Raw genomic sequence first — 23,343 nt, forward strand, 5'->3', positions numbered from 1 at the left:
CAGGTGTCGTACTGTAATTCTTAGTTAGCATGTTTAGCATCTCATCCCCAATCCCAAACCTCTTTAGTGTAACTGGAAAATATTTTCAGTTTACATGATCAAAGGCTTTTGCCACATCCAGAGTTACAACTGACAGGGCGACTTTATGAGCTGTAGCAAGATCTATTGAGCCAAGTAGGGAATGTGTAAGATCTCTCATCTGCCTTTTGGGTAGAAAGCCCCTCAGATCTTCATTTATTAAACTCCCCACTACCTTACACAAACGTGTAGCAAGAATACTTGTAAAAATCTTGTAATTGCAGTTCAACAGCAATATTGGCCAGTATGATTGACCCTGCATGGGATTCCTACCCGGTTTTAAAACTAACAAAATAACTGCCTCATACCTGGAATCTGGTAAGGGGGAGTTCCTCAATAATATTGTGTTAAATAACTCACGCCAAACTGGGATCGCTACTTCTGAAATCTCAATGTAGAATTAATTTGGGATCCCATCTGGGCCTGCTTCTTTCCCTCTCTTACGTTTTCTGACTGTTGTCAGGATTTCGTTCCCCATAATTTTGCTACTCAGATACAACTGCTGCTCAGACGTCAGTTTCGGTAACTGCTTATCCAAAAGCCAATCATCAATTCCTCCTCACCTACCTCAAGCTTTTCTACAAATAAGTCTTGAAAGAATTTATGAAATACACATTCTATCCCTTCTGAGTCCCCTACCACCTAATTTTTCTTCCTCCCCAATCTTCCTGATGTTGTTTCCTGTTCTTTCCTTCCTTGCCTTCCACACCAGAAGCTTTCAACAGCTCTCCCCCTGCTCATATTCCCTCAATGTACTTCCTCTCACTGCAGTTATACTTTCTCTTTTAGCTTAACTTTAAACTTCAGTTGCAGGATCTCCAACTTCTTTTCTAGGCTCTTTCTACTTTCCCTCTGTACATGAGCTACTTTCAGATCGTTTTCTGCCATGGCTATCTCCTTTTCCATTGTGACATCTGCCTCTTCTGTTCTGAACCAGACAATGGAGGAATTATTCAAGGCCCCCCTTAACCAAGCCTTAAAAGCATCTCATATCAAATGTATGGGTGCCAAAGCCATACTCTAATTAAAAAAAATCCACTGAGCCTTCATCTCTTTCATGTATAATTCCTGACTTAAAAAACAATCTTTTGTTTATAGTCCGTCTTGTGGTCAGATCAGCTGGCACCTGGAGTTTTAGCAATAATGCTGCGTGGTCAGAGATATATATAGGGAGGTACTCAATATCCATAATTCTTTCAAGCTCCCCTTCATCTAAGAAGATATAATCAATCCTTGAGTAACAACCATTCTTCTTGCTATGAAAAGAATTGGCCCTACTTTGCCTCTTTAACCTGGGCCATACATCACAAAGGTTCTTTTCTTGATAGAATTTTGTTGTGGGATTTCTTAGGATGATGAGGACTACCCTCTCCTGATTGTTTAGCCTGGGAATCCTTTCCTTTGCCAGCTGTGGTTTTGGTACCCGACTCTGCTTGTAAGAATGTCTGATCTTAGCTTATACCTCTTGCCTAGTACCTCATCTCCTAGTGCCTGCCTATCAGTGTCAATGCCATGTACTACTGACTCTTCTTAAACAACCCCATGCCTCCCAGCTGCAGCCTTACCCCCAGACTACAGTCTCCCAGCTTCTACAGAACCCACTGCAGCTGGGTTACTGTTCCATCTCTCCCTTCCCTGGTTCAGTACACCTTGCTCGCCGAGCAGCGATTTCTCCACAGCCTCCTGATTCCCCACCTGCTTCCCAAGACTCGTGCTGACTTTACTGGTGCTGCCCGTGCCAGGATTACTTTTGCATCGGAGGAGGATGTGCTGGGCAGCCCTGATACTATGGAGTGCACTTGCAGCTGCCGACCAACGTAACTCCGGATGCTCGCACATTAGCCCCAAAAAAGACCAGACAAGCTTGTTCATGTTACAACAATGCTCTACATCTCCCGTGGATGGAGCTTCCGACCTGCTACCCTAGCTGGCCCCATGTTCCCCCATCAAATCAGTGCGCTTACTGAGGGATGGTGTAACAAGGAGAAAAATAATTTTTCCTCCCTCTTATGTCCTCTTTTTATGCGTGATGTCCTCTGCATCACACATATTGTTTTTGTGCAGGACAAAATCTGTTCCTGCATGAAACAAACCTACCGTAATGCAGGCACTCATGCACTATGGTGCAAGGGTGCCTGAATTCGTGCTAGGTAACACACAATGCACCAATACATAATGAGAGCAGAAATGTTCTATATCTTTGTTAATATGAAGTGTTTCTGCTCTCTCCCTTTCACACAATGCAGCGCAACAAGTTCCTTTGCTACACTCCATTGCATGAAATAATAGTAAATATGCCTCAAAAACTTTGAGCCAGATCAGATTTAAACCAAAGAGCAAATGTGTCTTCAAATCAAATCTGTGGCAGATAGCGTGTGTTACAAAATCCCATATGATCTAAAAATGTTGCATGCCCACTGTGTGAATAGGGTGGATAAGCCATCAAATAAACGTTAATATAATTGAATACCTCTCTAGCTGAAGGATCCTGTAGAAAATACCTATTGTTTTGCAAAAGAAGTGTGAAGGTATATTCCTATTTCCACACAAAAGTCTAGTAAATCCAAGAGGTTCAGGTTGATAATAGTAAACCATGGCCTTCTCTAGCTCCCCCATGGTCCCTCCCATGCTCCAAGCCAATGTTTATATATATTTACACACTGTTACTGTAGGAGAATGCCCACTTTCTGGAGTGGGTCCCCCTATTTTTTGCTAGTTTTTTAGTTTTATTGAGCTCTCCACACTAGGACAGAGGTTCCCAACTTTTGACTTCTTTGGACCCCAACTTTACTGGAACCCGGGGGCCCCCACTGACTCATTATTGGAATACAGGGATCCCCACTGAGTCATTACTGAAAGCCGGGGATTCACCTTTAACGTTGTTGATGATTTAAATTAAAAACAATAAAAAAAAATGCAGAAACAAGAAATCGTTAGACACGTATACAAATGATAACACATTTAATTTAATTTGCAACCAAATATAAACAAAGAAAATAAAAATGTAATATTAAAAAGAAGGTTGGAGCTTTTCTAAATTCAATTGGAGCCACACATCATCCATACTATTTTCTGTTTGATGCACCTGCACTGCTCCCATCAATCAAACTGGGGATACTCATTAAATTTGTATCCTCCAATTTCAAAATTGTACATTTAGCCACTTTAGTTTTGTACACTCTATCAATCTTTTAATATTATTTACTTTTCCAAGCAGTCATGAACCTCCTGAAGAGGTTTCACAGACCCCCAGTGGTCCCCGGACAACAGGTTGGGAACCACTGTACTAGGACATTGCTGTTCAAAGCCCACTGTATGTGCTCAGATCCCTAAACATATACACCTAATGAGCATATTTAACTTATCCCTAAATCCATGGTATGTGGTACAAAGTATATCTGGGGCCTGTAACTTAAATGTCACTAGTGGCATGCAGCACAAATGACTGTAGCCTGCCACCAGTAACCTGGATATACAGGTTTAAAGTGCAAATTCAACCTCAAAATAACCCATTTGGACAAGCCTAAGCCCTTTTTTTAAATATTGTGTCACCCCTATGTATGCCTTGAATGCCTATGAGACAGGATGCATGATATTTAAAGGTAGGGCACGTAAACGTTTAATCTTAAACATCCTTATAGTGAAAATGCCCAATACATTTTCACTGTTGCAGGGTTAGCTGTTCCATAGGAAAGCATTACAATAGTTTAATAAAGTTAAGATCAAATAATTCCTTTTTAATACTTGTGAGGTATGCCCTAATGGCTCATAAGGCTGGGTGCATGGTGTTTGAAAATAGGATGAGTGTTTTTTGTGTCTTTATGTTTTACATGTCCTAACAGTGAAGAAATCCTAAAGTTGCTTTTCACTGTTGCAAAGCCTATCTCTCCCTTAGTCTGATACTGGGTCAGCTTATTGCACATAATTAGTGCTAACATCAGGTTGGGAGCAGATAGAGATATGCTGTTTACACTCTAATCTTTTGTAATTTGCAAACCTCTTTAATGGTAAAGTTGGATTTTAGATTTTAATTGTGAAAATGCAACTTTTACAAAGTTCTGCTCAAAGTGTATGTGGTGCTTTTAGGCCTGTTAGAGTGCCCCACATCAAAACTGTATATTGGACCCAGACAGTAAACAATGTGACCTGCATGTAGCTGGGAAACAGCCTTCCAGGCAGAACAGCTGGGGAGGTGCTCTACCCTGGCCTGATTACAGAAGGTCTGCCCTTGCTTTTGATGCCTGAGAAAGATTGGGGTCTGGGGTAGAAGAAGAACTGACCAGAACGGGTTTTGGGGGAGTACCCCACACAAAGGCTGGAACTAGGTCTAAAAATGGGAGCTTCAGAACCTTTCATCAGAACATCCTGGACATATGGAATGTTCAGAAATAGAATTGCCCTGCTGACAGAAGGACTGCCCTGCTGCTTGAAATACCGCCCTGCTGTCTGAAGAAGAAAGATTGGACCTGTTTGCCTTGATCTTAGGCTACCCAGAGTAACTCTACGGCTCATTGGACTGACCTCCTCTGTGAGCTACAGGGACACAACAAGCTTCCAGAGGCCTCCCTGCAACTACCAAGCTTACCAGCTGCAATCGAACCTGCCAGGACTTGTGTCACAATCAGCCTGAACTTGTAACTTTCCTCCGATGTAGCGTGGCCAGGTGACAACAGGTGGCTCTTTCTGCTTCTTGGCGCTATTTTTACTAAAGAACCTCTAAACTTAATATCCCTGGTTCTACTGATTGGTTTTTTTTTTATTTTTATGTCATTTATTTATTAGAATTTACTCTATGTTTCTAAATTGTTTGGGATTTTTCTAATATTGTGTTTTCACTTTACTACTGGATGTGTTCTGCACAAATACTTTACACATTGCCTCTAAGTTAAGCCTGACTGTTTGCATCAAGCTACCATCCTTGTCAGAGTGAACCACTTTTGTGGATAACCCTGACAAAGATTGTGGTTATTGCTTGAGTGGTGCTTCCACCCCTATCTCCCAATAACCCAATTTCTCACAGTGCTTAAATATGTCTATATTGCTTGAGGAGGGAACGTCCCCTCTTTTTAAAAATAATTTCCTCCTCCTGTATTTGGGGGTACATGTGCAGTAAACAATTACATACCTATATATGAACATATGAATGCCTTAAACCCATTGGTATATGTGTGAACACAATATATGTGAATATAATGCATGCATATATATATACATTCACATGCCTACTCTCTCTCTTTATCTCTCGCACACACACTAATGTTATAACCATCAATTCTAATCTATATATAACTATATATATATATATATATACTAATATCTTAGATACACATATATAACATATATATACTTACACACATACACACACACACACAAATGCCAAAACATTTCATGTAAATTAATTTCAATACTGTTACTCACTAAGAGATATTTAATTATTTGTAATAATTGTATTTATAAATGACTTCCAAATACATGTATTAATTTAATTTTCTATGAAATTAAATGTAAAATACTTCTAATTGATGTGTGTTTAATACATTGAATTATACTACAGTACCCATTTTACTGGTAATTTTTAAAATGTCTAATGTTATATTAATTTATCTGTTCATACGTAAGTTGATTTATACATACAAGGATAATTAGATATATTTAAGCATTATTTTAATGAGTTATGTGTGAAATAAATACTCCTAATGCAAAGTTAAGAGTAGTTATCTGCAATGTAATGACTCCTGATTGCTTTCTGTGATATAATTACTGCTGAAGTAAGGTTGCTGTGGTAAAGGTAGCACACCAAATAATTCATTAAAACATAGTGAATGAGCTGGACCATCCATCCATCTTTATTTATCTTTATTTAGCTGCCACCTACAATTTAGCTGACCACAAGATCTTGATCTTCGAAGAATTAGAATGGGAACATTGATGCCAACTATAAGGTGGACTCCATTGTCTGGAACAGCAGTCAAACTATTTTAAGATGTCGACTTCCATTCCAGAACTTGTTAATCACGTGAACGGCTGCACTTAACGATGAAATATACCATGAAAAATATCCTAATATCAACACTATATTATACTGTTTGAGTAGAATGACTGGACCCGGTCTATCTATGGAATCCTGGAGTTCTCAGTCCCCTTGCAGCCTCTGTTTTTAAATGTGGCAAATAAATTTTGCAGCATCACTTTAAAAATATTGAATAAAATACATTTGTCAGGCATTACTGAAGAGAAAATGTTTGAAAGTTGATTACTGGTAAGGGCAAGTAAGTACCTACACTTAGCAATAGGCCACAAACCCCCACTAGGTCCAGTCAGGTCTCAATAAACGAATCCCTGCTCAGCCCTTGGTAGCTTAGCAACGAGCATCAAAGCTTAATGTAGGAGACAGGTGTGTAAAGCATTTAAGAATCATAAAACAGTTAATAAATAAAACACAAAACACAATAAAGCACCAATTTATAAAAGTAGAGTATATTTTTACCTTTAAAATGACAACAAAACAATAAAAAATCAGATAAGGGGAACCAGAGATATACATTTTTAAATAATTAATGTTTTCTAGCGCATAGAGACTAAAAGCGCCAATATGGTCATCTGGTTGCACTAGTTCAGGGCAAAGGCAAAGCTTGAGGCCGACCGCGATGAAGCTCTGCTCGGCTAAAGCAAGCAAGAGGCCTCAGTCAAAATTTACCTTCGGACTTAGGCCCTCATTATGAACATGGTGGTCCAGAGTGCCATGCCTGCGGTGGCGGAGATTAATGCCACCGGCATGGCGGTCTGGACTGCCATAATATGAACAAGGGAGGACCACCACAGACGGCCCTCTGCCACAACCAGGCTACCGCTGACAGGCAGCCTGACGATGGTGGATTTCTTTATCCGACAGGGCAGCGCTGCCCTCTGGATAAAGAACCCTTGTTCCTCCAGCCTTTCCCTGGTGGGATACCCCCCCCAGGAAAAGGCTGGCATGGGCAGTGCAGTTGTCCCCGTGCACAGCCCTGTCGCGCAGGTCACTGCCCGATTTACGGGCAGTGATTTGCATGACGGGTGTTGCTGCACCCGCCGCACTGAGGCATTGACGACGGTTCCATGTGGAGCCGTCGGCAATGTCCAGACCCAACATTCCGCTGGTCTGGCGGGCGGAAACAGTGTTTCCACACGCCGGCCCTGCAGAATGTTCATTATTGGGCTGGCGGAGTCCTCAACAGGCTGACGGTCTGTGTTCAGACCGCCAGCATGAACACAGCGGGGATTCCCGCCATGTTCATAATGAGGGCCTTAGTCTTTTTCTTGAAGAATTTCTTCAGTGGGACGAAGTCAACAATCCAATCTGACCTCCTTGGAGCCCTCTCCGGATATGCATCGCAGGAGACCTCATTGAAGAATTATATCTTTGTACTTAGACGATTTTTCAGGGCGGAAGTCCTTGTCTGAGCCAAAGCTAAATCTTGACCTGACGTCCCTGGAGCCCTCCTCGGATATGCTGCGCTGAAAGTCCCGGTTAACTTTTTATGTTTGGAATTTGTCACTTTTTTTTAGCTTTTTCCTTCTGGTGAGGTTTGACCCTCCACAGAAAGCCAATTTCGATGGAAAGTTGTCAGGTCACCTTTCCAGGAGCCCCCAGTGAAATCCTGGAAGCCTGGGGCTCAGGAGCTTTTTAGCAGCACAGACCTGCAAGTCAGGCCGGGTCGCAGTTGAGGTAAGCCAGCTTGACTCACCACAGTGGGTCAGTCCCTTTATGGAGCTTTTTTTCCAAAGGTTCTCCAAACTTCTGGATCTTCTTCCAGAGGGTCTTTGGAGATCCTGTAGGAGTCCACAGCTCACCCCAAGGTTCCAGAAGCTCTGAGTTGCTCCTTGAGGGTTTGGACTCCAACTTGCAGAATGTACATGGTTCAAATTAAAAAATGACCACTAGCCACTGGTCAGCTGGTCAGTTCCTTCAGGTTTTGATGCAGGGTACTCTGGTTAGCTCCTTTTTACCTGTAGCAAGCAGGGAGTCCCTTCTTGAACCAGTTGAAGACAGGCAAAGTCCTTTTAGTGGCAAAGCCCAAGTGTGCAGCTGGTGCAGTCCTTCAAAGAGTAGTGTCCAGGTGCAGATCAGAGGTCCAGCAGGGCAGTCATTCTTCTTTTGTCATTGTTCCTTGTAGGGATCTGAGGTGTGGGAGCAGCTCTGCCAAATGTATCCTTCGTAGAGTCTGCCCAATCACAGGTGCCCACCACCCTCCTGCATGACCACTTCCTGGCAAAAATCAATCGCAGGGAGCAACATTCCTTAAAATCCAAAATAGTAGACACTTGAACTTTGGAGGTTGGGTATGGCTGAGTCCACAAGTGTGGCTAAAAATCCTTAACACACCCCTCTCCTAATCTAATCAAGAGGGCATCTGGTTGTTGGGTTTGCAGGAAATTGGAAAGTCCTGAGCTGCTCCAAATGTCCTTCTCTCGTTTGAATTGGCTGCTCCCCCCCTTTCCTGTTTCATCATCTGCTGAGGCAGATCTCCTCCCCCAGGCACTTCCTTTGTCTTCAGCCCAGGCCACTTCATACCTCATGAAGGCAGCCTGGCCAGGCTACCAGAGGCTGGCCAATCAGAGAAGGGCTCAACAGGGCTGAAACTGGTAAACTTTAGGAAGAGTTCTAAAAGTCTTTCCCTGAACTAGTTATATTAAATCCAACAATGGCAAGTTGTTTCATTTATTATAACAATCTGAGACTGAACTTGCCATAGCTGGCTCCTTTGGAGACTTTATTAATTAAAATAACGTCTTCCTGTTAGAAATATGGTCTTTGGTTAGCAGTCAGGTTATCCCCTGTCCAAGCAAGGACCCTCACTCTAGTCAGGGTAAAAGAGAATCACCCTCAGCTAACCCATGTTTACCCCCATGGTAGCTTGGCACGAGCAGTAGGTTTAACTAGAGTGCTAGGTGTAAAGTATTTGTACCAACACACACAGTAACTTAATGAAAACACCTCAAAATTACACAACACAGGTTTAGAAAAATAGAAAATATTTATCTAAACAAAACAAGACCAAAACGACAAAAATACACAAGTCAGGTTATCAATTAAAAAGCAAAAAGAGCCTTTATGTAGTTTAAAACACACACTAACACTGTTAGTGTGAAAATGTACCTTGGGTGTGTCAAAACTAACCCTGCAAGGGTGAGTTTGTGTCAGAAAGGGCTTGTGATGCGTCAATTCCACTCACAATCGGGACCTTGTGACGTTTCTCCTTTTGTCGGGTCGGGCTCGTCGTTTCTTCTCTCTGCAGGAGAGCGATGCGTCGATCCAGTCAGCACTCTCAGGTCCGGGCAGGCCTTGTGTTGTTTTTACACGTCAAGCGATACTTGCGTCGGAAATCCAGCCGCACGATGATCCAAAAACCACGCAGCGCGGGTTCAGATCTCCCAGCCTCCGTCAGTGATGCTGTGCATCATTTCTCCAGCTGCGTGCATCGATTCTTCAGTTGCGTATAAGGCAAGCATAGATTTTCAGCCACGAAGACGGTGGTGCATTGTTTCTTCAGCCGCAGATCGGAGTCGCGTCGATCCTTTCCCCGCACAGCGTTCTGTGCGTGGATTTCTTCCTCTTAGGCTACCAGCTTCTCCTTTCAGGGTCCCTGGATCTGCATAGGCACCACAGGGCAGAGTAGGAGTCTCTCTAGAGACTCCAGGTGCTGGCAGAGAGAAGTCTTTGCTGTGCCTGAGACTTCAAACAACAGGAGGCAAGCTCTAAATCAAGCCCTTGGAGATCTTCACAAGATGGAAGACACAGTCTTTGCCCTCTTACTCTGGCAGAAGCAGCAACTGCAGGATAGCTCCACAAAGCACAGTCACAGGCAGGGCAGCTCTTCTTCCTCAGCTCTTCAGCTCTTCTCCAGTCAGAGGTTCCTCTTGGTTTCTAGAAGTGTCCCAAAGTCTGTGGTTTTGGGTGCCCTTCATATACCCAATTTCTCCTTTGAAGTAGGCCTACTTCAAAGTAAAGTCTCTTTTGAATGTGAAATCCTGCCTTGCCCAGGCCAGGCCCCAGACACTCACTATGGGGTTGGAGACTGAATTGTGTGAGGACAGACACAGCCCTTTCAGGTGTAAGTGACCACTCCTCCCCTCCCTCCTAGCGTCACTGTCTAGGGTAAAGTGCAACCAACCCAACTGTCAAACTGACCCATTTAGGTAATCCACAAACAGCACAAACAGGCAGAGTCACAGAAATGGTATAAGCAAGAAAATGCTCATTTTCTAAAAGTGGCATTTTCAAACACACAGTCTTAAAACCAACTTTACTAAAAGATGTATTTTTAAACTGTGAGCTTAGAGACCCCAAACTCCACATGTAAATACGCTCCCAACGGGAATCTACACTTCAATCAGATTTAAAGGTAGCCCTAATGTTAACCTATGAGAGGGACAGGCCTTGCAACAGTGAAAAACGAATTTAGCAATATTTCACTGTCAGGACATATACATCACATTACTATATGTCCTACTTTAACAATACACTGCACCCTGCCCTTGGGGCTACCTAGGGCCTACCTTAGGGGTGCCTTACATGTAAGAAAAGGGAGGGTTTAGGCCTGGCAAGTGGGTACACTTGCCAAGTCGAATTTACAGTTAAAACTGCACACACAGACACTGCAGTGGCAGGTCTGAAACATGATTACAGAGCTACTTATGTGGGTGCACAACCAGTGCTGCAGGCCCACTAGTAGCATTTGATTTACAGGCCCTGGCAACTCTAGTGCCAGGGCCTGGCACCTCTAGTGCACTTTACTGGGGACTTACTAGTAAATCAAATATGCCAATCAAGGATAAACCAATTACATACAATTTACACAGAGAGCATATGCACTTTAGCACTGGTTAGCAGTGGTAAAGTGCTTAGAGTTCAAAAGCCAACAGCAACAGGTCAGAAAACATAGGGGCAGGAGGCAAAAGATTGGGGATGACCCTGCATAAGCAAAAAAGTCTAACACTCTCCATTTTAGCCTATGGAACCTATTCACTACAAGGAGGGCGGAATGAATTTGGCTATTTCTACTCACCAGGGCTTATAAAACATATTTTATAAGGTCCCTGCTGATAGTTAAACTGCATCCAACCCTGGGGTCACCTAGGGCACACCTTAAGGGTAAGCTATATGTAAAAATAAGGTAGTTAAGACTTTAGAAGCACTTTTAATTCCAAAGTTGAATGTGCATGTAACTTTAATTTAAAAGCAGCCAGCATGGCCGCCTTTAAAATGACCCTGGGCACCTCAGCAGTACACCTATGGGTGCACCACCTATACTGGAGTCCCTAAACCTATATGCCCTACCATAGACAAGGGACTTATAGGTAGGTTCACATAGCCAAATATAATTAGCCTAATTTGCATACTCATTTGTCACAGAGCACAGGCCTTGGGACTGGTTAGCAGTACCCAGGGTACCATCAGAGTCATGAAAACACTAGCAAAAATTGAAAAATGGGGGCAAAAAGTTAGGGGGCTTCTGCATTCAGCCCAGTTTTCTCACAGAAACTCATTAAGTATTCCTATACTTTAGGATTTGGTGCAATATCAGTATGCAGGATCAACATGATGGCTTTATCATCTTCAAAAGCACCTACATGATTGACAAAGTTTTAACCACCGCCTGTTTAGCTTGCAGACAAGCTCATTTTCTCTGCACATCCACAACCAGAACAGTATCAGGTTGGAGATTTAAAGGGTAAGAAATCTAAAACATCTATGCCCCAAGGTTCGACATACTCATATCCATTAATGCCACTCAAGTGCTGGTACACTTTGGAGTAGAGCTGAAGATACACCTGTTTAAAGAACACTACATTTTAATGCTTTCACAGTCCACAAATAAGCTAGCTCTCCTACCCCTCTTTGCTTTTAACACTGTTTGGCCCACGACTGCCTTTTGGCTGGAGTTTCTCTACACACATATCACATATATACATACACCCATTTCTCTGCTGTAACAAACCATATATGTGTCTCTAATGGAGTTATGTATTACTCTCTTTAGACTTATTTTGGGATTGGAAAATCAGAGTCTTTTCTTGTGCCCTGTATGACTGGCCTGCCATGCCCTTTAGGATACAGGTAGCTTTAAAATAGTTAAACAAAACCATCTTCTATGGGCATCAATCACTCAATGCTTTTAGCAGAATGCAGCCACGCCCCACCAAATATTTACTTATTTTATTTGTAAAGCGTGTCATACAACTGAGAGACACTCAAGTCGTGGAGACCTTTATTAAATCCCAAATGAAACAGAACACAGTTTTTCCAGCTCTTTACTTGTTTTTCTCAACGATTTTGTTATTTTGATATTGCAAGCCATGATTGTCAGAATGTGTACAATTAATTATACCGGCGTCTTTAGCCACAATACCTCAAACTGTTGCACATACTTTTAGCACTACATGGGGCAAACTAATAAGAAAGAAACATGAATCGAATAATGTAATGCTTAATGAAACTATTGTATTACTTTACAACGAATAAAAAAAACAAGGCTCACTGCGTCCACCCACAGACTAATAATCATTGATAATCGAAAGGTATTAAGAATACTATGTCTTCATTGCTTGATGATATCGTATTACTTGTCCCCAGTCAGGAGCCAGAATGTTCACCAGACATTCTTTACGGCAGATGGCTGAAAAGTAATCTAATGTCTATCTCTTTGGAGCAATTATTTAATGAAAATTTGCTTGAAGTCTACAGCATGACATTTAAATTAGTCTTTCTAAGTACAGTGAAAACAACAAGCTATTCCATAATGTTAAGAAACGACTGCCCCTGCTTTTCCAGATAGTCATGTTCAATCGCACAACTTTATGTTTCAGATATCTCCATTCAGCTTTTGTCACAACTTTCCAAAATCCCCCCCAAAAAATCCGATTTTGTTTTCTATACTCTCCGCTTCAGATGTTCAGCCTTTTCACTTCCCTTTCTCCATCTCCATCAAACTTAATTTGCCCTCTTTTCCCCCATCCCTACCTTTTCCAAACTATTCTCACATATTTCTCATTCTTTATGTCAAAACTTTAATTCCCATGTCTCATAAGAAAGCATCCTCTACTTTTATTTATCCCCCATGTGATGACATTCCCTTTCACCACTCAAGCCCAGCTGGAACTATCCAACATACCACACAGTTTCAGCGAAAGCTCTCTGGATATATTTACAACCTCTCTTTTCTCTCTTCTCTATTCAATATGCTATTTTTACATTTTTACCTGTACAAATTTGCCATTCTTCCTTTCTTGGCTAGCCCTAGCACTACACGCCTCCATGCCAAGACGAAAATATTGAGGGGTGTTCATGCTATGTCTTAATTCATAATATTCAAATAAATATGATAGTCCTTTGTGCATTGGCTGAGAGGTAAACAGGTGTGAGAAGTGGGGTTACTTGTTGGGATGGGTGAAAACCTACTCATGCAGCAACTGCAATACTCTTCAGGATGACACACAAGCGAACCCCAAATTAACCTTTTGCTTAACCTTCTGGTAGCTTGGCACAAAATAGTCAGGTTTAACTTAGAGGCAATGTGTAAAGTGTTTATGCAGCACACAAATAATAATACATTGAGAACACAAAACAAGGAAAATCCCACACCAATATAGAACAAGCATTTACAATGCAACGGGTCTCGCGTTTGCTCATGTTAGAGCTGATCGCGTTGTAAACTCCTAACCCGACTTTTCACCTATCGGGCAAAAGTGCATTTATGTACATAACCCGAAAAAGTGAAATTAACTATGTAAAGCGCTTGACTTCTGCCAAGCGAGATCGCCCTCGTAAATTAGAGAAAAAGAGGTCCACAAGCCCGATGGAAAACAGCGAGCCTCGCATGTTTTCTGTACTTGGTCGCTGCGCTCGAGGAGGGCTAGCCACCGGAAAAGAAATGAGTTATGCCTGCCTTCGACTAATGAAAGCAAGCAGATTTTATTAGGGAAGCCCATGAACCAATAAAAAACACTGATGTGAAGTTGACAGGGCTCCGAGCCCTTTTCTAAATACAAAACAGTCTCACTGCGATACGCATGCGCGAGCGCATGCAACGCAGGCTCGACCCTAAAATTAATTTTAAAATTGTAATTAAAATGTAATAAATTATTTGACACCAAAATGACAAAAATCCAATCAGTACACCTAGAGACATGCAAATGTAAATGTTTTAGTAGAAATGGTGCTTAAAATCACAAAGCAACAATTGTGGTCATCTGGTGGCGCCGGTTTGGGACAAAGTTGCAAGTTTGCATTGAGCGTGCACTGCACAGTGGTGGCTCTGATGAGCTGCTGGCAATGGTGGAAAGTGGGCTGGATACAGGGAACAAGTTAGGCCCATTGAGGGAAGTACCTTAAACCCTTGTTGTGGTGCATTGCATGGTCCCGCATTGAGCGTGCATTGCACAATGGTGGTCTGATGAGCTACTGGCTGCGATGCAATCTCCTGTGCTGAGGATGCATTGTGAAGTGGCCGTTCCAAAGTGATGTGGGGTCCTGCATCGAGGTGCGTGGCACAGAGGTGGTTCTGTTGCAGAGCTGAAAGAAGAAGCACAGCACTGTCTGATCTGCCCAAAGACCACAGCTGAGCTAACAGAGAACATTCAAGCCCACTTCCAAGGGTTCAGGACTGGAGTGGCACCACTTGGTGGCAAGACACATAGCAAGCAGAGTCCAGGTGCAGGGTTGAAGGTAGTTGGAGCCATTTCTGTCCCTGCAACTTCAATCAGGAGGACAGACAAATAGCCCTCGGAGTCACTCTGGTGATCCTAGCTTCAAGATGCAGGTCCAGTCTTTGTCATTCAGGCAGCAGTGTAGCAGGGTAGCAGTCCTTCTTGCAGCAGGGCAACACAGCAGTCCTTCTTCTGAGTCTTCCACAGATCCGGGTGTGTACTCCGGAACTGGGTCTGAGGGCCACTATGTATTCTTGGTACCAGCTTTGAAGTGGGAGAAGCTTCTCCCATTCTTCCTCTTAGAAATGGGGTCTTTGGTTGGCAGTCAGGTTACCCCCCTGTCCAAGCAAGGACCCTCACTTTAGTCAGGGTAAAGAAGAACCACCCTCAGCTAACCCCCGCTTGTCCCCTTGGTAGCTTGGCACGAGAAGGGAGGCTTAACTTCAGAGACCAGGTATAAAGTACTTGTACCAACACACACAGTAACTCATTGAAAACACTACAAAATGACACAACAGAGGTTTAGAAAAATAGGAAATATTTATCTACACAAAACAATACCAAAACGACAAACATCCACTATACAGAAGTCAAGTTATGAATTAAAAAGCAAAAAGAGTCTTAAATCCTTGAGAAAACAGTAATAACACTGTTAGCGTTCAAAGTACCTGGGTAGTGTCAAGATAACACCACACGGGTGAGTGTGCGTCGAAAAAGGGAAGCGATGCGTCAGTTTCTCATCCGCAAGTGAGACTGAGCGCCGTTCCTCCTCTGGTCGGGTCGGCACGCGTCGTTTCTTCTCTCTGCAGGAGAGCAAAACGTCATTCTGGACAGGCATCCTTGGGTCCGGGCAGGCGTTGTGTTGTTTTTCCTGCCGCACGGTGTTGGACCTGGCCTTTTTACAGGGTCATTCCCCAGACTTTTTGCCTCCTTATTTTTCTGACCTTTGTTGGCTGACGTTTTGACTCTGAACACTTTTTCACTGCTAACCAGTGCTAAAGTGCCTGTGCTCTCCCTTACAAAATTGGTATGATTGGATTATACCTAATTGGCATATTTAATTTACCTATAAGTCCCTTGTAAAATGGTATCCCTATACCCAGGGCCTGTAAATTGATTGCTACTAGTGGGCCTGCAGCGCTGCTTTTTCCACCCACTGAAGTAGCCAGTCAAACCTAAGGCCTGCTAGCGCAGAGCCTGTGTGCCAGTTTCCTGCCACAGGGGCTTGGCATCAAAATTTACTTGCCAGGCCCAGAACTCCCCTTTTACTACATGTAAGTCACCCCTAAGGTACGCCCTAGCTAGCCTTTTGGGCTGGGTGGCATGTATGTAGAAGGAAGGACATGTGCCATGTAGCGTGGCCTGTCCTGATAGTGACAAACAGCCTGCTGTGAGTGCTGACTCCTCATAGGATTGCATTGGAAATGCCCTGCCTTATGTGTAAGGGGTATTGTCTGATTTATGAGGGGTAGCGTAGGCATGTTTGGTATGGTTGTGATAGTGGTGAGAAATGCTGCTTACTGGTGTAGGTGTATTTTTTATTACTATCACAGAAATGCCACTTCTAGAAAGTGTGCATTTATCTGTGCTTATGACTTTGGGGTTTTGCAGCTTGTCTCCAATCCACGTCTGGGCAGACCGGCAGTTGGAGCTTTGTGCATACTTCTCAGACAGTCTGAACACAGGGAGGGTGGAGGTGTCACAGAGGTGCATCTACACATTGTAAAGCCTTCCTGGGCTGAGAGAAGGGAGAGGCGGGGCACACCTGCATTTGTAAAGACTGTGCCCTGGCCTCACACAATAGGGTCGTTAACCCCCCCACTGATGTTTGGAGCCTGTGCTGAAAAGAGAGAAGGGGCACTCCCAGAACCAGTTGTAACTGGCTGGAACCTCCTCTCCCTACCATTGTAAAACACACTGTAACCCTAGTATAAGTACAGGGGAATTTTCCCCACAATTTGAACATTCTTGGAACTTGAAACTGGACACAGAACGCTGATGTATGGACTCACCAGGAAACCACCTTGGACTGCTGCTGTTGTGCTGACCTGTGACCTGCCTAGGAGGAACTGCCACCATCTGCACCCCTTGTTCTGGCCTGTAGCTGGGCCCACCAGCCCTGTAATCCTGCTTGTTTTGTGGTTCCCAGGGGCAGGGTGTTTTTCCTTAGCGCTGCCAAAGCGATGCTTTTGCCAAAATTCACCTCCGCAGCCCAGGCTGCAGATGTGGTCTTAGCACTGTGTAAAGCGCTTTATTTGGAGCCCAATGATCACCGCCGCAGCCGGGCTTTTGGGAGTTTCCTTAGCGTGAGGTCCGCGCTCATCTTAGTGCCCCCAGGGCACACAAGCAAAGGAACCAGAGCAAGTGTGCTCCTCTCGGCACCCCCGAGGCACCTCCCGCATCTGGGAGCGCCCCCCGGGGCACCAGCTGCCTCCAGTTCTGCAGGAAGCCTCCCAGCAGCTCGGGAGCAGCTTCCCTCACTCGCGCACCGCATCGGGTGCGGGGGAGTTTTTCTGTCGGTCCCCCGGACTGGTCCAGGTTTCCTTCCACACCAAGCAGGACTCGGGGAAGGCACGGGGAGCGCCCCCTTCACCGGTCACTGCGCTAGGAGCAGGACGCTCCTGTTCTTGGGCATTTTATTCTTCAGCTGGAATCGGGAAGGGAGACCTCGACGGAGGTCCCTTCCCGCCTTTGCTCGCATAATTATTGTTGGGCCACGCCCGACCCCCACCCCACGGACAGGGTGTGAGGAGGTCAAGGCAGGCCCCCAAAAGGAACGTGGCCCCTGTTTTGCACACAGGAGCACCGGGGGCCCCCCTATGCTCATCTTTAGGCACTGGGAGTGCCTCTTCAACTGGAAACAGGTACTTTTTAGGGAATCTAGGCTCTAGGAGCCTAGTACAGACTTTTGGTTGTTTGAGGTTTCCTACCTGTTTACTGTTCCTACATATATGTGCTAATGTTCCTTTTATGGGCATGTCTAGCTGATATGTAATTGTATGACTTGTGATATATTCTCTAATGTTTCTTTTATTTAGGGATTGTTCATGACAAGTGCATATATCTTTTACTATAATTCCTGACTACTGCTTATGTTGCAGAATCCTGAGTACTTAAGTGTGCTAATGTGACAACTGCATATTCTTGCAGAGTATTAGTAACTTGTGTAACATTCTGACAACTGCTAAGGTAGCAGGGAATTACTTACGTGTAATGTTGGTCTAATTATGTTTTGTGCAATACAGATTATTTTTACATAGCTCAGTGTTGTGTTTACTTTGTGGCGTACATTTTGCGTCATGTGTGTTGTGTGTGTTGTGCAAACGCTTTACACATTGCCTCTGGGATAGGCCTGACTGCTCGTGCCAAGCTACCAAGGGGGTGAGCAGGGGTTATCTTGGACGTGTAACTCCCTAGCCCTGACTAGAGTGGGTAAGTTCGGCCTGGCTGAGGTGCATACCCTAGCCAACCACAAACCCCATTTCTAACACACGGTATCAGTGAAACCGCGCTATGTTGGTTGTGACGTTATCAGCCTCTGTCAGGGAGTGTTGCGCGTCACTTCTCCAGCAGAGTGCATCGATCTTCCAGCTGCGATTCAGGTGGAGCTTAGATTTCAACTACGAAGCCGGCGGCACGTTGTTTCGTCTGGCCGTGTCTCGGAAGGCGCTTTCAAGGGCCCAGGAACTGGATAGGGCACCAATTGGCAGGACAGGAGTCTCAGCAGAGAGTCCAGGTGCTGGCAGGGGAAGTCTTTGATGGCCCTGAGACTTCAACAACAGGAAGCAACCTCAGGACAAGCCCTTGGAGACTTCTTCACAAGCAGGAACACACAGCAAGGCCCAGTCTTTGTCCCCTTGCATAGGCAGACGCAGCAACTGAAGGATAGCTCCACAAAGCACATTAACAGGCAGGGCAGCATGTCTCCTCAGCTCTTCAGCTCTTCTCCAGAAAGAGGTTCCTCTTGATTTCCAGAAGTGATCTCATTTTCAGGGGTTTGGGTGCTCTTCTTATACCCATTTTGGCCTTTGAAGTAGGCCTATTTTTAAAGGAAAGTCTCTCTTGTTTGTGAAATCCTGGGAATCCACAAACAGGCAGAGTCTCAGAATGGTTTAAGCAAGAAAATGCCTACTTTCTAAAAGTAGCATTTTCAAACACACAATCTCAAAACCAACTTTACTACAAGGTGTATTTTTAAATTATGAGTTCAGAGACCTCAAACTCCACATGTCTATTCGCTACCAAACTGAATCTACACTTTAATCATGTTTATAGGCAGCCCCCATGTTAACCTATGAGAGGGATAGGCCTTGCAACAGTGAAAACCGAATTTGGCAGTATTTCACTATCAGCACATATAAAACACATTAGTATATGTCCTACCTTAAACATACACTGCACTCTGCCCATGGGGCTACCTAGGGCCTAGCTTAGCGGTGTATTACATGTAAGAAAAGGGAAGGTTTAGGCCTGGCAAGTGGGTACACTTGCCAAGTCGTGTTGGCAGTTTAAAAACTGCACACACAGACACTGCAGTGGCAAGTCTGAGGAATGATTACAGGACTACTCATGTGGATGGCACAACCAGGGCTGCAGACCCAGTAGAAGCTTTTGATTTACAGGCCCTGGGCACCTCTTGTGCACTGTACTAGGGACTTACCAGTAAATCAAATATGCCAATCATGGAAAGACAATTACATACACATTTTATATAGGAGCACTTGCACTTTAGCACTGGATAGCAGTGGTAAGGTGCCCAGAATAACAAAAACAACAAAAAACAGAGTCCAACAACCTGGGAAACAGAGGCAAAAAGTTAGGGGAGACCACACTAAGGATGCCAAGTCTAACATGTGTTACCCCAGCTGAAAGTGGGGAGCAACTACCCAACCTCATGGGAGTTCTCATCACTAATGCGGAAAAATCTAGACAGACCATCAGCATTGGCGTGTTCAGTGCAAGGGCGGTGTTCCACCGTAAAGTCCATCCCCTGTAGGGAAATGGACCACCTCAACAGTTTTGGATTCTCACCCCTCATCTGCATTAACCATCTGAGGGGCCTGCGGTCGGTCCGAACCCGGAAGTGAGTCCCAAACAAGTAGGGTCTTAGCTTCTTCAGCGCCCAGACCACAGCAAAAGCTTCACGCTCAGTGGCATTCCACCTACGTTCCCTGGGAAGTAACCTCCTTCTAATGAGGGCTACAGGTTGATCTAGGTCCTCTTCATTAAGCTGTGAGAGTACTGCTCCTATACCATGCTCTGAGGCATCTGTTTGCACAACAAACTCCTTGGAGTAGTCAGGTGCCTTCAGCACAGGTGTTGTGCACATGGCAGCCTTCAGGGCATCAAAAGCGGTCTGGCAAGCCTCTGTCCAGATCACCTACTTTGGTTGCTTCTTGGAAGTCAACTCAGTCAAGGGAGTAACAATGGTACCAAACACCTTGACAAACCTCCTGTAATAGCCAGTGAGGCCTAAAAAGGCTCTCACCTCAGTCTGGGTCTTGGGAGGCTCCCAAGCCAGAATTGTATCAATCTTAGGCTGTAGGGGTGCCACCTGTCCACTCCCCACCTGGTGTCCCAAATACACCACAGAACCCTGCTCTATTTGGTACTTGCTTGCCTTAATAGTGAGGCCTGCCTTTTGCAGGGCCTCGAACACTTTGCAGAGGTGTTGCACATGTTCCTCCCATGTGAAACAAAAGACAACAATATCATCCAGGTAGGTGGCACTGAACTCATCCAGCCCAGCCAACACCTGGTTGACCAACCTCTGAAAGGTGGCATGGACATTTTTCATCCCAAATGGCATCACTTTAAACTGAAAGTGCCAATCTGGGGCAGAAAATGCAGAACTCTCCTTGCCCCACCCTAGTCAAGGCAATCTGCCAATATCGTGACGTTAAATCAAACGTGCTGAGGTATTTGGCAGCTCCCAACCGATCTATGAGCTCATCAGCTGAGGGATGGGGTGCGTGTCAGTCCTATTGACCACATTCAGACCCCAGTAGTCCAAACAGAACCAGAGTTCTGGAGTGGCACCAGGTGCAGCAGCCTTTGGGACCAAAACCACAGGGCTGGCCCGAACACTGCAGAAATGCTCAATAACCCCTAGGGTTAACATCTTGGATACCTCATCCTTGATGCTAGCCCTGACCTTGCCAGTCACCCTGTAAACCTTTTGTTTAATGGCTCTACTGTCCCCAGTGTCCACATCATGTGTGCACAAGTGTGTGACCCCTGGGATCAAGGAGAACAGTGAGAAGAACTGTCCCAGCACCTGGCGACAGGCCCTCTGCTGCTCTGCAGTCAGGGTGGGGGAGGGGTTCACTCCCTCCACAGACCCTTCTTTCTCTCCTGCAGACAGGAGGTCAGGAAGAGGCTCACTCTCCTCCTCCAGCCCGTCATCTGTCGCTAGGAGCATGGACAATTCAGCCAGCTCAAAGTGTGGCTTGAGCCTGTTCACGTGCAGGACCCTCAAAGGGTTCCTGGAAGTCTGCAAGTCCACCAGGTAGGTGACTTCACTCTTGCGCTCCACCACCTCGAATGGCCCAGTCCACTTGTCCTGGAGCACTCTGGGCTCCACTGGTGCCATCACCCACACTTTCTGACCAGGTTGAAAATCGACCGGAGTGGCATTCTGGGCATACCAGCGTTTCATATCCTCCTGGCTTGCTTCAAGGTTCTCCTGTGCGAGACCCCTGAAGTGGGCAGTCTGGTTTCTCAGAGCCGGCATGTAACTGAATACATCCTGGGGGTTTTGTTAGGAGCTTTTTCCAAAGCCTCCTTTATCAGATTTAAAGGTCCCCTCACAGGGTGGCCATAGATCAGCTCAAATGGACTACAGCCAAGTCCCTTTTGAGGCACCTCCCTGTAAGTGAACAGAAGGCATGGCAAGAGGACGCCCCACTTCCGCCTAAAGGGCTCTGACAGGCCCATGATCATGCCTTTCAAGGTGTGGTTGATACTCTCAACCAGACCATTATTTTGGGGGTGGTAAGGTGTGGTGACTTATACATTACCCCACACACCTTCCACAGAGACTTCATATAAGTAGATATGAAGTTAGTACTCCTATCATATACCACTTCCTTGGGGAACCCCATGCGGGTAAAACCCCCCATCAATGCACGGCCCACCACAGGGGAATTGATTGACCTCAGAGGAGTGGCATGGTCCACCAAGACCAGGATGAACCTGTTGCCCATGGCTGTCTTGGGATCCAGAAGCCCCACAATGTCAATACCAACCCTTTCAAAGGGGGTACTAACTACAGGAAAAGGTTGTAGGGGAGCCCCCACTCTTGCCGCTTGTCTGACAAGGTTTGGCAAGACCTACAATGAGCATCGGAATGCCTGTGCATTAAGGGCCAATAGAAGTGGGTGACAAGCCGTTCAGTGGTCTTGTCCTGCCCCAAATGTCCTGCTAAAGGCACATCATGAGCCAAACCAAGTAGGAAGGCCCTGAAGCACTGGGGTACCACCAGCATACGGGCTGACCCAGGCTCAGGAACCTTAGGCTCACTATACAGGATGCCGTCCTCCCAGTAGATCAGGTGAGATCCTGGTTCCTTGCCAGCCACCTGGTCTGCAGCCTGCTGCTGCAAACCACCTAGAGTTGGGCATGTCGTCTGTGCCTCACAGAATGCCTCCCTGCTGGGCCCCCCTTCCTGCTGCCACTGTGACAGCTCAGGCACCTCCCCCAAATCATCCACCTGTTCCCCTGTAGGCTCTGGGGTATCACCCTTAGGCTCCGCCCCCTCCCGGACCGTGGGAACTTCTGGGGCCGGTTTCCCACACCCTTTGCCCTTCCTCTTTTTGGCAGTCTCCTGGGCCACTGTTTCAGGCTCCAGGGGCTCTTGACCACCCTGATGGGCTACCATTGACCTTGTGGATATGCATGCCCACCCAGGCAGACCCAACATCTTCAAGTGTGACCTGTGTTCCACTTCCTTCCAAGGGGAATCCTCCAGGTCATTGCCAAGCAAACAATCTACAGATATGGTTGGACTCACAGCAACCTTTAAGGAAGCTGAGACCCCCCCTCCCAATTCAAAGGGAACCTGCACTACTCTGCACAGGCGATCTGAGTTGTCCACTCCAACTACTTGGTGAAGTACCTAGGGATCTATCTGCTCTTCAGACACCAGGTGACTCCTCACTGTAGTCCCACTGACTCCTGTGTCTCTCAGAGCCTCCACCATCTGTCCATTGATGGTCACCCACTGCCTGTACTTCTTAGTGTTCTCAGGCACTAGGGTTCTCTGGACAATCTCACTGTCCCCTAGTGAGAAAAGGGTCATCTCAGCTGGCTCCCAACCACCTGGAACCAACTCCTCCCCAAGCGCTACACTAGCCAAAGCCTGGGACTGCGCAACAGTGGGTGCTGGTGTACTCTTGGGGCATTTGGGGTCCCCTTCACATGACCCACCTGGTTACATGCATAACACTTATGTTGGAGGCCCCATTCCACAGGTTTCCCTTTGGAGAACCATGGCTTCTTTTCACTGGGGGGTGGGAATCCTTGCTCTGGGAAATAGGTTGGGGCCCTTTAGAGAATTCCCCCTGTTTACCCTTACCCTCC

General features: G+C 45.4%; 1 protein-coding gene across 1 annotated transcript in view; it reads left to right on the forward strand.

Moving 5' to 3' along the window:
• The window catches only part of LOC138246379 (cyclic nucleotide-binding domain-containing protein 2-like), a 1,069,494-nt gene that overhangs the window by 959,696 nt on the left and 86,455 nt on the right, over positions 1–23,343 (forward strand). The gene's annotated exons all lie outside the window — the stretch shown is intronic.

The sequence above is a fragment of the Pleurodeles waltl genome, chromosome 1_2 (genome assembly GCF_031143425.1).
Source record: "Pleurodeles waltl isolate 20211129_DDA chromosome 1_2, aPleWal1.hap1.20221129, whole genome shotgun sequence".
Taxonomy (NCBI): Eukaryota; Metazoa; Chordata; class Amphibia; order Caudata; family Salamandridae; genus Pleurodeles; species Pleurodeles waltl.